The sequence below is a fragment of the Haliaeetus albicilla genome, chromosome 12, assembly GCF_947461875.1.
Source record: "Haliaeetus albicilla chromosome 12, bHalAlb1.1, whole genome shotgun sequence".
NCBI classification, from domain to species: Eukaryota; Metazoa; Chordata; class Aves; order Accipitriformes; family Accipitridae; genus Haliaeetus; species Haliaeetus albicilla.
In genome coordinates, this window is record NC_091494.1 from 26,265,531 (window position 1) to 26,278,868 (window position 13,338).

The following is a 13,338-nucleotide window of genomic DNA, read 5'->3' on the forward strand; positions in this document are numbered from 1 at the left end:
CAGCAATGTTTTTATGGGCTCCTGTGAAGAGGATTCTCCAGTGCTCAGTAGGGCGAATCCAACCTTCTTAAAAATACTGATCCCATTATTCAGTTTTGGTAATTAAAATGTTTTCTAAATGATGGTTCCCCAGCAGGAGGAAATTGATTAATTTTAATGCATTATTGTATTTTAGCATGGAACAACTTTTTCTTTTTTTTTCCTCCTCTTGTTTCCACCATTTGCAGATGAATTACTTAGATGTGAAGATTTGTCTACTGTATTTGACATGAAGCTTTAGGGAGTAAGTGGAGAAACCCAAGGAGTGCCTCATCATTTGCAAGTTCAATGTCTTTCTATTTGGATATTGATTAGCAGAGCATACATTGTGAGGAAGTGGCTTGACTAAGGGAACATAGATCTAAATGTGACTTTAACAGAATTTACATATTTAGAAATGCATTTAGGGGTTTCATTATATGCTGCTTTTTAAAACAAGTTGTTTGGTTTGGTTTTGTTGGGTTTTGTTTGTTGTTTTTTTTTTTAAATTAGGTCACAGAATCTTATTTAATTTAAATATATTTGAATAACACTATGAGCACCATTTACAAACGTAGTGCCTCTTACTTAGGCCCAAACTCTGAGTCCTTTAAAATATACCAATTGACTTCGGCTGGTTTTGGGTTAGGCCATTAATTACTCACCTAAGTGTTACAAAAGTTGAAGAAGCAGACACCTGGCTAGCTAACTTCAAACACTGGTTCAAAAATAGATCCTGTCCCATCTGAAGAAGAGATGCATGTATCTTACAGTTCTATTACAGCAAGCAATACTTTAAATAATTAACATTATTTTGTGTTTGTGTTCATCTTTTGCAGTACTTTGAGTAAAATCAATGGTGCCACACATGACCTAACATTAAATAGTTTCTTGAAACAGTGTTTCTCCTGTTCCCAACATTTTTTTCCTTTTTACAAAGGCTTCTGCTTGATTAGAAATTAGAAGGAAAGTCCAATATGATTTTATCAGACAATAAAAGTTTGCTTAGATATCCAGTTCTATTTTCAAGCAGACTTCAGATAGATGAGAAAACTGATATACAATCAGGTCTTCTGGAATGAAACTATTGTCAACCAATTGCACAAAATATAGCAACAAACTGGAACAAAACTAATTGGCTTTGGACTTAGTAGCAACTGACAGCAGTCACCTCCATAAAATTAAGAGAAATGAGCAGGGTAGACTAGTCTATAGCTAATATAAGACTAATTCGCCTAGGGATGCATACAGTACTCACAAGAACTTTGCCCAGGATCTTGGAGCACTCTACAAATATATTAAGATTAAAAAAATATCAGGAGCATTAGTATTCCCAGAAAATATAAGGCACTGATACTGGAGGCAGTCTTTGACAAAGCCAAGAACAGTCTTCACCTTTCCTGATTCTGTAACACATCTCTCTTTCTGGCAGTAGATTTATCCAATAAACAACAGTAACCATAACATTTATTACTTAATAACAAATTTACTAAAGTGCTCAAACATCTCAAGCAGAATGAAGGCCTATATATTATGTAAAGACATCCAAAGGAACTGTTTGTCCTAAAAAACTTACTGTCCTACACATCTCTGATGGAAGTCTCATCTTCAAAAGAACAGCAAGACTGAAGTGCAGTTGAATATCCCAACTGCTAGCACTTTGAATATCCCAACTGCCATCACTGTGGACTTAGTTTGAGTTCAGGTTTGAAAACTCAGCTCTGATAGAGGCTGAAAACAATAAAAAGTGATGTCCTTCATACAGCAAATTTATGAATGTATGTTACAATACACTAGTGAGCAACACAGAGACTACATTATATTTTTGGCATACACTGTATAAATTTAAGTCTTGTATACCATTAAAAAAAAAAAGAATATTACAGTATGAAGGAGAATGGCATGAAGACCACCATACCCTATTTCCAAACAGCCTAGTATCTGATGCCTTTGAATAATTAGTTTTAGCTAGATGAGAAGAATCCTTTGTCCATTATGAATTCCTACATAATGAATAACAAGCTATTATGCTAATGCAAGAAAATACTTATTTGTATCAAAGTTGGGGGTTTTTTTGCAGACGGGCAACATGCAACACAAGACTTCTTTTAATTCATACACAGATGTCCAAGATGTTAGCTGGAAAGAAAGAAAGAGTCTGACTAGCATCTGGGGTTTCAGTATGAAATGCAAACACTCAAGCACTGCTTGCTCTTCGAGTGGATCAGATGGTCTAAATGGGGATCATATCTGCTCATAAGAAGATCTTGCTCACTGTGGCTTAAGAATTTACCTGAAGTGACATAAGTTTTTAAGACTGCATTCTTCACACTGCTAACCAGAATGATTTATGAGAGTAGATGTACTAACCCTCACATACAAGGAGTCAAACTTATAATTTACAACATAGCCTCCTAACAGCGATATTTTTATGCATACTGATTTACACAATTTCTTCACCAGAACTCTAATGCAAGAGCTAAGACTTTATATTACTTTTTATTTTTCCCATGCGATGTAATAAACAAGTGGTATGCAAGCACCCCAGCATATGGAAAAGAGCCACTTTTAAATGAAAAAAGTAACCTTTTTGTAAAGTGAGTCAATGTTCCTAAATGGGTTCACTGAAGTAAATCCAGTGCTAACAAATGTATAATGCTCCCTGTTGGCAATGGCAAAATGAAACAAACAAACAAACAAACAAACAAAACCCCAAAAAACCCACAAAAACCAAAAAAACCCACCCAACCCGAAAAAAGCCCCCAAACAATCCAGAAGCATTAACAAGAACTCTAGTAATGTCTTCTAGTGAATTGAGCATCCATGAAAGAATACTGGGCAGGTTTGTTCACTTTTCAGTGACAACTGTTAACTATTTAATTCATCCCAATTTCACACAGTCACCGAATGGTTGAGGTTGGAAAGGACCTCTGCAGGTTGTCTAGTCCAATCCCCCTACTCAACCAGGGCCACCTTGAGCCAGTTGCCCAGGACAGTGTCCGGGCTCCAAAGATGGAGACTCCACATCCTTGGAGTTTTTTAAGATTACATCCTTGTTTTGTACGATTACATTCCTAGCTTTCTGAAACGTGTAAGTGCCTAAAGATACATCCACATACCCTTTCAGAGTTTTATGTCCTCCTTTTGTACTACTTCCTCTTCCAGAATTAAGTTGAATTCCTTTTGCTCCCTCTAGTTATTCTCTTTGGTGCTGTCACCAGTAAACTCCCAAACTCCCATTATTCCAAACACCAGTGAGATGTTTGTTGACTACCAGATCCTAAAAAAAAACCCCAAAACTGGAAAGCCGCAACTGAAAGGCAGCTGAGGATTGCACTGCTGAAGCCAGACACAGAGAAACTTGGAGAATACCAGGCAGGTCATAGCAGTACACAGTGGAGCAGGAGCACACAGGCAGCAGGGTCTGTTAAGTTTACAACGATGGCCAAACTGAGGCCATGTTTCATCACGAAGTGGAAAAGTAGCACTGAGAGATCAGTCCTTCCTCTTTCTGGATGCTGCTTCAAGTACAATTCAGCTGGACAGAACAATCAGATCCTAACAATATTTATGTATCCCTTCAGGTAATTAGTGTGTTATATTACTAAAATTTACACCACAACAGCACTTTTGCAAGCTCAGAATACATATTTGCCTTCACCTTCAGTAGGCTACACATTGGTAGGTTGTGTATGAAAGTCAGAGCCTATTTCATTCTAGAGTACCTGTGCAAATATGTTTCTTTTACAAAAGTCAACAGAACTACGAGTCTATATTCTGCTTCCAGTACACATTATTTTAAGTTGGTCTCATCTTTTTTGAATGCCTGCATACAGAAGAAACCACCTAAACTTAGCTCTCTACTACGGAGAACACAGACCCTAAAATTGTCCTCTGCCTAATGTTCTATCAAGCTGCCCTTCAAGTGGAAAACTTAATCCTTAAACAAAGCCTAAAAGAATGCTAGGGAGGATAAGACAAAGGAAAGACCTGCAGGAAAATAAGAGAGCAGGGAAAAAGCATCTGCTAAAAAAAATTAAGAGGATGCCTGGATTATCTAGAACCATCAGCATTAAATGCTGGACGTTAATCAGTGCAGCAGCATCCTGCTAACGATTTCTCCTTGTTTCTGTTTCTCGTTCTGTCAAGCAAAAGGATTTTGCACACCATACACAGATCTGATTCCTCACTTTACCATTCTCATTTAACTCAGTAATTTCTGGGTGAACCTTTTATCTGTTGCTGAATTTTATTTAGTTGTCTCTTCGTCCCCTCTTGTTTATTTTCCTAATTGTGTTTCTTTTTCTTGCTCTTTTCCATACAGAAGTGACTTTCCATATCGTTCCTACCCACACACCTCTGCCTGCCAAGCTATTTTCCATTGTCTTTCTTGTTTAACATTGTTTGCCCCTTATTCAGAGTTCCCACATTTTTTGCATTTTACAGATCAGAGCAAGAGGAACAAGCTCAGTTTCTAGGCTGCTCTCGCATCATCCACAGACAATCCTATGGAACATATCTTGAGAAATAAATTCCACCTACATCTTTATTAGCCAAAGTGGTACAATATAAATAAATTTTTTAAAAATATTAAGAAAAATAAAACTTCACAATTCCTGTGGATTGGAATGGACATAGCAGCTGCCTCAATTGTTAAGAGCACACACTGCATTCATTCGTTTGTTAACTGATACTTTGCTATCTTCTGACCACAAACAGCAGATGATATTTTGTCATTCGACAGACCTCATTTTACATAAATCACAACTTCTGTCCTGAAGAGTTTACAATCCAGTGCTAGGTAACATCTCCTGCAACAGGCAGTACTATGCAAATGAGTCCTTCCATTTGTAGCATACAAATCTTTCTGTATATTTGACCATCATTATTTACTATAAATGAATATTTTGTAAATATAATTTACCACTGTTGTAATTTCTGTGACTTATTCCCAGTAGCCCTCACTGCAGAGACTGCATCTAATCAATCCTCAATTCCTATGTAAATACATCCTATAGGCTACTGATGACTTTCCTTTCAAACACGTAATACACAATTAATGACAGCTATAATGGCACCAAAGACTCCAAACCAAAAGAACTTCTTACTGTAATTTACACTTACCACCACTAAAGACGACTGATTTGTTGGAGCACTTACTTTTCAAGTTTTTTGCAGTCTTCTGGAAAAGTGATTATCAGTAGTTCTAGTCAGTGACTGCTGTTACTGTACTTCGCTCCCCAAAACAAAATTCTACATAACTAAGTACAATGATATTTCCTGTTGTAACATTACCTGGTCACAGTTAGGGCTACATCCAAAAATCCTCATTCAGGGAAAGCTTACAGTAAAACAGCAAAAACCTCGCCCTGTACTCCATATAAGATACATGCACAGCTCTGTCCTGCTTTAACACTACAGCTGTCAAAACACATCATGTCTAAACTAAAGCTCAGTTTAGATAAAATGATAATTTTCAAATTTGTTCATTCATTCATTCATTTACAATAAAGTTTTCAATCTTTTTACCTTTCTTCACAAGTAAAATGGAAACTAAGCATTATTATGAAAGGGTGGGATTCACTTCACCAGATTTGAGTAATCCAAAAGTTAGATGCCTGGCCTAGTCTGGTCTGCTAGTCCATCTTGAGGACTAGCAGACTACCAAGGACTACCTTGACTTCCTTGGAGGAAGGGGGTAGGCATCATATCCAGAAGGCAATTCATCCTAAAGGTGATACCATCTGCAAAAACAAGCCTCCAAATGTCTAATCCCTTTGCAAAGAAACACTGGTATAAAACACTTCTTTCCCTAGCATTCAGTGCATGACTAGTCACATGGTGTTTTGTAGAAGGCAATGCATAATAACACTGAGAAGTAAATTTTCTGATGCTTGAATTGTATCTATAAAATAACTGATTGGCCCTGTTTGGTTGATAAAATGCCTACCTGAAATATGCAGAAAAAAGGAAATTAGAGGAGGAGAAGGGATGAAGAACATGGCTACACTGGACATTTTTACTAAGTTTGAAAAATGGTAGGTGTTATAACTTTAATGGTTTTGATTCGCCTTATCCATTTTAACACACAGAAGTTAATACGATTTCAAATTAATCAGCCAGTACTTCTTTAAAGTGATATTTACAGCTTTTACATTTAAATGGAGGCAAACAAAACTATAATTTATGCTATAATAATGACATATAAAGTATCATTGTTTTAATTCTTTAATAGAATTAAGCTAGCTGTGGCAAGTAGATAAAACCCCTTTGAATAGTGAAACATTGCCATAGTTTGTCTTGTCAAGGCTCCTGTTTCTAAGGATATTTATGATTTTACTGTTCCTTGAGAATCATAAATGACACAGCATGTCAATGAGACAGTTTCAATCTCAGTCTAGATATTTCCATCCAGAACTAGAGCATAATTCAGTCTCCATCCCCAGATAACCCCAGCCTTTCTCCTTATACTGCTAACAAAGGGCTTAATACTGGACTTCCTCCTGAGAAACAAATTCTATACCTTGTGCTAACCCCCATGACTTCGCCAAGACTGCATGGAATGAAAATGAATGCAGCAGTTCATTGTGAATTAAGAAAGCACGAATCAGACCCCAGCGTACAAAGTGCAACGGCAGTTTTCTGGAGTGACTGCCTGTCTAGGTACTAGACTACGATGCACAACTCATTTGACAAACTGAGTGTCAGTGAAGTCACCTACCAGTGTCCTACGCTGCTACCAAAAGCATGTTGGCTGCTAAATGACTTTACATTCTTTTTTCTTTTTCTACTGAGCTTATTTTAGAAAGGTTGTATATCAATCTGGAAAGTGCTGTGAACATGATGTTATCATAATGGTACCATATGCCAGTCGACTACTTACAAATCATCCATGCTTCCCTCACTTGGTAGATTTTAAAAGCATGATAAAGAACTTGATTCTCCTCATGCTTACACTGGCTTTATATCAGTATACTTCCATGTTTTACACTGGTAAAAAAAAAAAGGGAGAAATATTTGTACCAAACCCTCTAAAAACTTTTAAAGGCTCTAAAATGGCTTTGTCAAATGACAGTTTTTACTACTCAAGTAGTTGTCTCAAAACCAGATATGTTAAAGATTCAAACCCTATGAAAAAGCAGAATATGCTCCCAAAACACCTTATCTAGCTGTACAATCTATAGAAATAGGTTACATCCTTTAACTAAAGAGCTTTGGAGCTTTTAATTTATCTTCCTGTTTTGGCCCCTTAAGCAGGCAACTGTGAATTCCAATACTCCACCTCGTAGTTTCTCTACAGCTTTTTCCTACCTTCTTTGCTCCAGAGAAAGCAGATTTTCATGTGTTTACAACACTCCATAAACCCTGCAAAAAATCATGTACCGTAAGACTTGTGATAAAAACAGGAGGTTAGCACAAGTCTAGATCTTAACAAGGAATCCAAGAAAAAAGGTTAAGGAAAACTTCAGCTGCATATCTGGACTTAAGAGAACCTGGACCCATTTCCACTCATAACTACCAGTTAAATTAAAAAAAAAAAAAAGAAGAAGAAGAAGAAAAAAAAAAAGGATCTGTTCACAAACTTCACACTTGGCTAACCTTTAAGCTGTCATATTCTGGCAGTTCTCTGGTGCCTTTTTAACCCTTTAAAATATTTTTCAGAGTGACTATTAGTGCTCATGTTTTGGGTTGAAAAACCTAGAAAACAAAGTATATGAAGTTAGAGCACAGAACTATTTTCACTTAGCTACTTTGTCTTACTCCTCTTCCAGGCAGAGCATATCTCTAGCAGTGAATCTGATTTCAGCCTCATGCCTATTCTATTCATTCATTAGCCTTTATAGTCAGGCTGTTAATAGGAGAAATTCTCAGTGCCAGTTCTTATTGCAAAGGAAGAAGTTAGGCCTACCAGTTCTGGTCTTGTTTGCAATCTGGTGCAAGTTGGATGTGCTCTTCTTTCCTGCTGCATTTCTGTGAGTGGGCTAAGTGGTGACCTTCATCGTGTATCTCTCTCCCTCTCTCAGAAAGAAGCTTTCATACAAATTTCAATACTTTCCCTTTAGAGAAGCAGACAGACAGGAGAAACAGCCTGAAGGGCTTAGCACTACTGTTCATATACAAGTGTTTGTAAACACACTTATCTTAGAAAATTCTGGACTTGTCTTTGGACATCCTGACTGAATACCTTAGATCCTCTGGGCTGTAGCCCACTGTTTTACAGCTACTGAGTCTGATCGTCACAAGGGCCTGGAATATTCTCTCTTCATGAATTTGGCACATAATCATTAATTCCTAAGGTAAGGATCACATTTTGTAAACTCAAACATAATTCCTCCTCTCTATATGCATACACCAATTGTACATCACTCACAGGTATCACATAGAAGTATCACGTGACTGAATTCATCTGGCAATCTTTAAAACTGATTCTATCTGGGATTTGTCTCCTTTGAGAGTAGCTCTTTTAATTTTCTACAAGCTTTTTCATCTCTCTCTCTTTAACATACGGAACTTCCTCACTGAGGTTTCAATCAGTTTTGTGCAAAGAAAAGTACCAATAGCTACTGCAGCACGGTCAGCCTGCACAGTACAGAACAATGAGGTTGAATTTTTTTCATCTTTTCCATTAACATCTGAAGAACCCTTTCTAGGAGTAACTCATTTATTCACAATGGTAATTGTAACTATTTCCTTGATCCCAGGTTTTACCTATTAGTCATTTTTAGTAATATGTGAGACAGCCAGGGAAGGACTTGGTTGCCTAAACAGGGATGCCAAGTGCTATTTGAGACACCTGAGGAAAACCAAGATATCTGCATCAGGCACCAGATAACGACGTATGTCTCACAGGACACCTGAATGCTGGTGGAGCAGTAGCTAGAAACCAGGAAGGATACCCTGGAGAACCTAAGATGACTGTGAGACCTGAATGCTACCTGCAACTACAGTGTGGTCTAAAGTCCACCACCATCAGTGGAGAAATTCCCAGTGACTTTGGCTTTGACTCAGAACTAGACTCTGACTCTTGCCATGTCACAGTTTCCTTTGCACAGATATGCAAGGAGAGAGGGGCCATGTAAGTAACCCTGTGCCTCGCAGCACTCCCCTGCAAGACGCAACCAGAATTGACAAATTTGCATAAAATTACAATAAGAACGAAGTCTGTAGATAGGTAATTCAAACCCAAAGTGGTACAGATGGATAGTTTGCGGTAACCCACCACACACTCTGTATCCACCTGGAAGTACACGAAGGCCAATGGCAAGCATACACATTGCAATAATTAGAAAGTTAAAACTAGTGCAGGAACCATACTTGCACACTCCCCAATTCCTGCAGTCCCCATGTTTCAGGAAAAAGACCTTATAGCTTTTATATAAAGTAACTGTGAACTGTATAAGGTCTCCACTTAAATTCCCACCCCAGAGATTTGCACAGCAGTACTGCAAAAAGTAGTAATTATATAGTAGCTTTTTAGCATGCAATGGTATGCAGCACTTCTCTTTTTAAGCTGAACAACCAAAGTAGTATCATAAATATTATATTTAAATAGTAGCTCAAACCACATGGTTTGAAAACAATAACCAAGCACATGCTTTGTAGAAGCACAAATTTAGAAATGATTTTACAGACAAGGATAAAAGGTTTGCAAGAATTGTGATCACACTACAGAGAAATAGTTTATACAGGCTGTACTTGAAGGTACTTTCACAGTTCCAGTATAATTAACTGTTTTCAGAGATTTATAGTTTTGCTGTATGCATTTGCTTAAATATTAATTCTGCTGCCTAGCGTTTAAAGCACGATGGATTATTCAAAGTAAAAATGGCTGAAAGCCCCATTCATAGTAAATATGCTTACAGACATGCAGCTTCTTAAAAGAGAACACTGGCTTCTATTTGATACTTCTTCCTATTAATGTATTTTTAATTGTAAAAACAAGAGACCAAATCAGCCCTTTTTCAATAAGTAAAAAACAGGAGTAAAATAATGCATTCCTAATATTGTATATTTCACCTCAGTCAATTTTTTTTTTTTTAACTAAAATTACAAAATTTTATAAAGTAGATGACTGGGTGACTAGAAAGAAAGACAACATTGAAAATTTATTTTGAAAAACATACAGTCACCACATGACCATTTTCAATGTTGCATATGCTGAAACACTGAACACTTTCACCATAAAACTTTCACAATTCTGTAACAAATTTACTCAGATAGTAAGAAGAAGCAGAAAGAAAACTAAGTTCAACAGTTTGAACATTGAAGAAGCCTCCAGAGGTTGTTACTGACAAATACAACTTCATGCACTTGCATTGAAACTAATTTTGCAAACATAACATCATTATCCTTAAACACATGTGCTTATTAGTATTTATTGTCCTAATGCAAAGCCAATTCAGGTGCCTCGCACTAACTTTAAAGACTCCAGACCAGGTCCCATGAATGCAAACTTGTTCATAAGCTTTTGCAAGACCAGATCCTCAGTCTGTAAAAAGATCACAAAAAATCAAATCCTATTATGGGACTGTTTAGTTGGTTTACTCACCTTTACTTAGCACTACCATAAGCAAGGCAATATATGTAAAAGAATCCATCCATCAGCTATTACTCTGGGAAGGAAAACTTGTGGGATTTAATAACAAAGTGGACATGTAAGGAAGGTCCAAACAAAGAGAGGGACAGAAAAGCTCTGGCTGCACTCTAAGAGAAGTCTAACAGAATGGGCAGGATTTGGACTGAGACCTGGATATCCCAGCAGAAATCTCCGCAGAATTTATTAGCTCCATAATGTGAAATTAAGAGACATAACATCCAATCACCTGACTTGAGATTTCTCTTATCAAAATACAGGACTGAGCATGACTGGGGGTCTCCCCCATTTGACAGGATAGGAAGGCTGCTACATTCTAGTTCATTCATAATTCATGTTACTTATGTTCTAAACCAGGAGGTCATAAAGATACAAACTGTAGACTTCCTTTTAGTTAACTCTGGACTTTTTTGCTCCCGGGGGTGTGGGGGTGGGGTGGGGCGCTGACCCCAGCCTTCATAGTATTTAGTGATCACCGCAGCTATTTAAATCTCCAACCCCTGTGATACTCTGAGAGATGGCTGCCTTGGTTTCACAAAATATTGATCTGCCCACCTCTCTGGGCGAAACAGATGCCCGGTGCTTGCAGATTAATATTAATAAACACAGGCATCAGAACTCTGTGCTGTCACCTGAGGATCTCAGCTGAGCATTGAATTTGGGAGCTGATATCCCGACACTCCCAAACTTCTCTCTCTTTGTTAAGAACCATCTGGCAGGGTGGCCAGAGTCCTCCCTAGGCAAAAGAAGGGAATGTTTGGCAGCAGCGAGTAGCACCAGCGAGAGTGAGATTCCACCAGCTAGCTCCCCAGCCTCAAGAAAGAGGCGTCACTTACACACTGCATCCTGCAACTTCTCCCTCGTGCCTCTCCCTGCTCCAAAGACCCTCTTCATCACGAGCCCTGTTAAGTACAGACAAGGGAAGCCGCTACGACCCGAGCAGCAATTCCACTCGCCCGCGCAGAGCAGCAGCCCGAGGACGGGGACACGCGGGGACCAAATCCGCCTCCTGCAACCAGAAGAAAGTTCGTGCCGACACAACACCCCAGTAAACCATGCGGTGGGGGGGCGGCTTCCGAGAGAAGCGCTGTTAGGGGAGAGTCCTAATAAAGCCGTAAGATCTCACCCACACACATATCTCCTCGATCAGCACTTCCAAAATCACCGACGAGAACCCAAAGAAAGATCGAGGGGAGGGACAGAAACGGGAGGCTGGAGAGAGACTGCCTCCCCCCGGCTCGTCCTGGATGCCTGGGCAGTTCCCGGAGGAGCAGGGAAGGGGGCTTCCTCCCTTGCAGCCAGTGGGTGCAAAGGGAGCTCCTTGCCCCGCAGCAGCGGCGCCAGGAACAAGCGGGGCGTGGGGGGCCGCAGCTGCATACACAGGGGCTCCGGCGCCGCGTCCCCCGCAGCGCTCAGTCCCTGTCCCGACTCGCACCTACCTCGGCAGGACCCGGGGCCGGATCCGTGGGGCTGCGGCGGCGGCGGTTGCGCGACGCTGCGAGAGGCGGCGGCGGGAGGCGGCGAGCGGCAGCCCGGGCTGCAACGGCCGAGCCGGGGCCGCTCGCACGCGTGTACCGCGCTGGTGCCGCTGCCCAGGACGGGAAGGCGATGCTGCTGCGGGGGACTCCGGGCGCCTCTTTGGCTCTGTTAGGAAAGTTACCGCGGCCACACGACCCACCTTAAGCCCGCCTCCCCGCAGGACCCGAGGGAGGGGGAAGGAGGAGGAGGGAGGAGACGGGGGTGGGGGCTCGGAGCCGTTCATTTCCCAGCGCAGAACCAAGTCACAGCAGCATCTCTCGGGCTGTCGCTCCGGGATGCAGGGCTGGGCGCGCCAGTGCAGCCCCGGCTCCCGCAACGCCGGGCTGGGGCCGCGCTCCGCTCCCCTCCCCCTGGATTCTTGCATTTACGCGCGGTACCACGGGGCCAGCTTCAGAGCGCAGAAACTTTCCCGTTTCCTGCGGTGCTGACGCTGATTTTTGGCTTATTCGTTTGGTGATGGCTGGTTTGGCATCTCGTTATTTATTTAACCATTTGTTGTTTGGGGGAAGGGGGATCAAGTCCTGAAGCCTTGGGGTTTGTGTATGTGGTTTGGGTTTTTCTTCTCTCCGCCCGATTCAATTAAAATACCTTAAATAGACTAAGAGGACAAAGAATCAGACCGACACCCCGGCATCCCAAGGCTGCCGCCCGAACAGTGCAGATGGGAATGAGGAAGCAAACTCTATAGCTGAGGCAGAAACACTTGGCGGCTCAGCAGAGGGTAGGAGATGGGGAAAAAAAAAAACCACAAGGCTCCCTGCCTCCTGCAGCTGAAAGAACGGGATCTCCAGAGCAGAGACCTATCAAACTCCACGGATGTGCTTAGCGGGAGATCATGCAAACTTCTGGACCCATTTCAAGGTGCCTCAGTTTGCAACTACACGCACGCACGCCGTTGTATGGGCATGCAGACATGGGCAAACACATGCAGCTCTGACTGTCTAAAGCAGTCCCTGGATGGAGAGAAGCTGGCTAGAGCTGATATCAGGCAAGACTGAGGGGATGCTAATAGACAGAGAAAAGCGCGATGGAAAATTTACCTCTTCTCTAGCATCCTCTACCGTCCAGAGCATCTGCCCTTGTATTGTCAAATCGACTGCACCACGGCTGCTTTTTAGTGTGGCTCAGTGCCACTGGATGCCCAGAAAGGTGGATGCTCAGAAAGGTATCAGACAGGGAACGAATTG

The 13,338-nt window shown here is 40.8% G+C and overlaps 1 protein-coding gene across 7 annotated transcripts in view; it reads right to left on the reverse strand.

Moving 5' to 3' along the window:
* MEGF11 (multiple EGF like domains 11) overlaps positions 1-12,274 on the reverse strand; it is a 293,642-nt gene extending 281,368 nt beyond the window's left edge. For 5 of the 7 annotated variants that reach the window (XM_069798622.1, XM_069798618.1, XM_069798621.1 and 2 more), the window contains exon 1: positions 12,052-12,273. The gene's annotated coding sequence lies outside the window, so the exon portion shown is untranslated. Of the gene's footprint in view, positions 1-12,051 lie in introns of all 7 variants that reach the window. The other 2 variants (XM_069798623.1, XM_069798620.1) reach the window with 1 other exon arrangement.
* Positions 12,275-13,338: the final 1,064 nt, after the last annotated feature.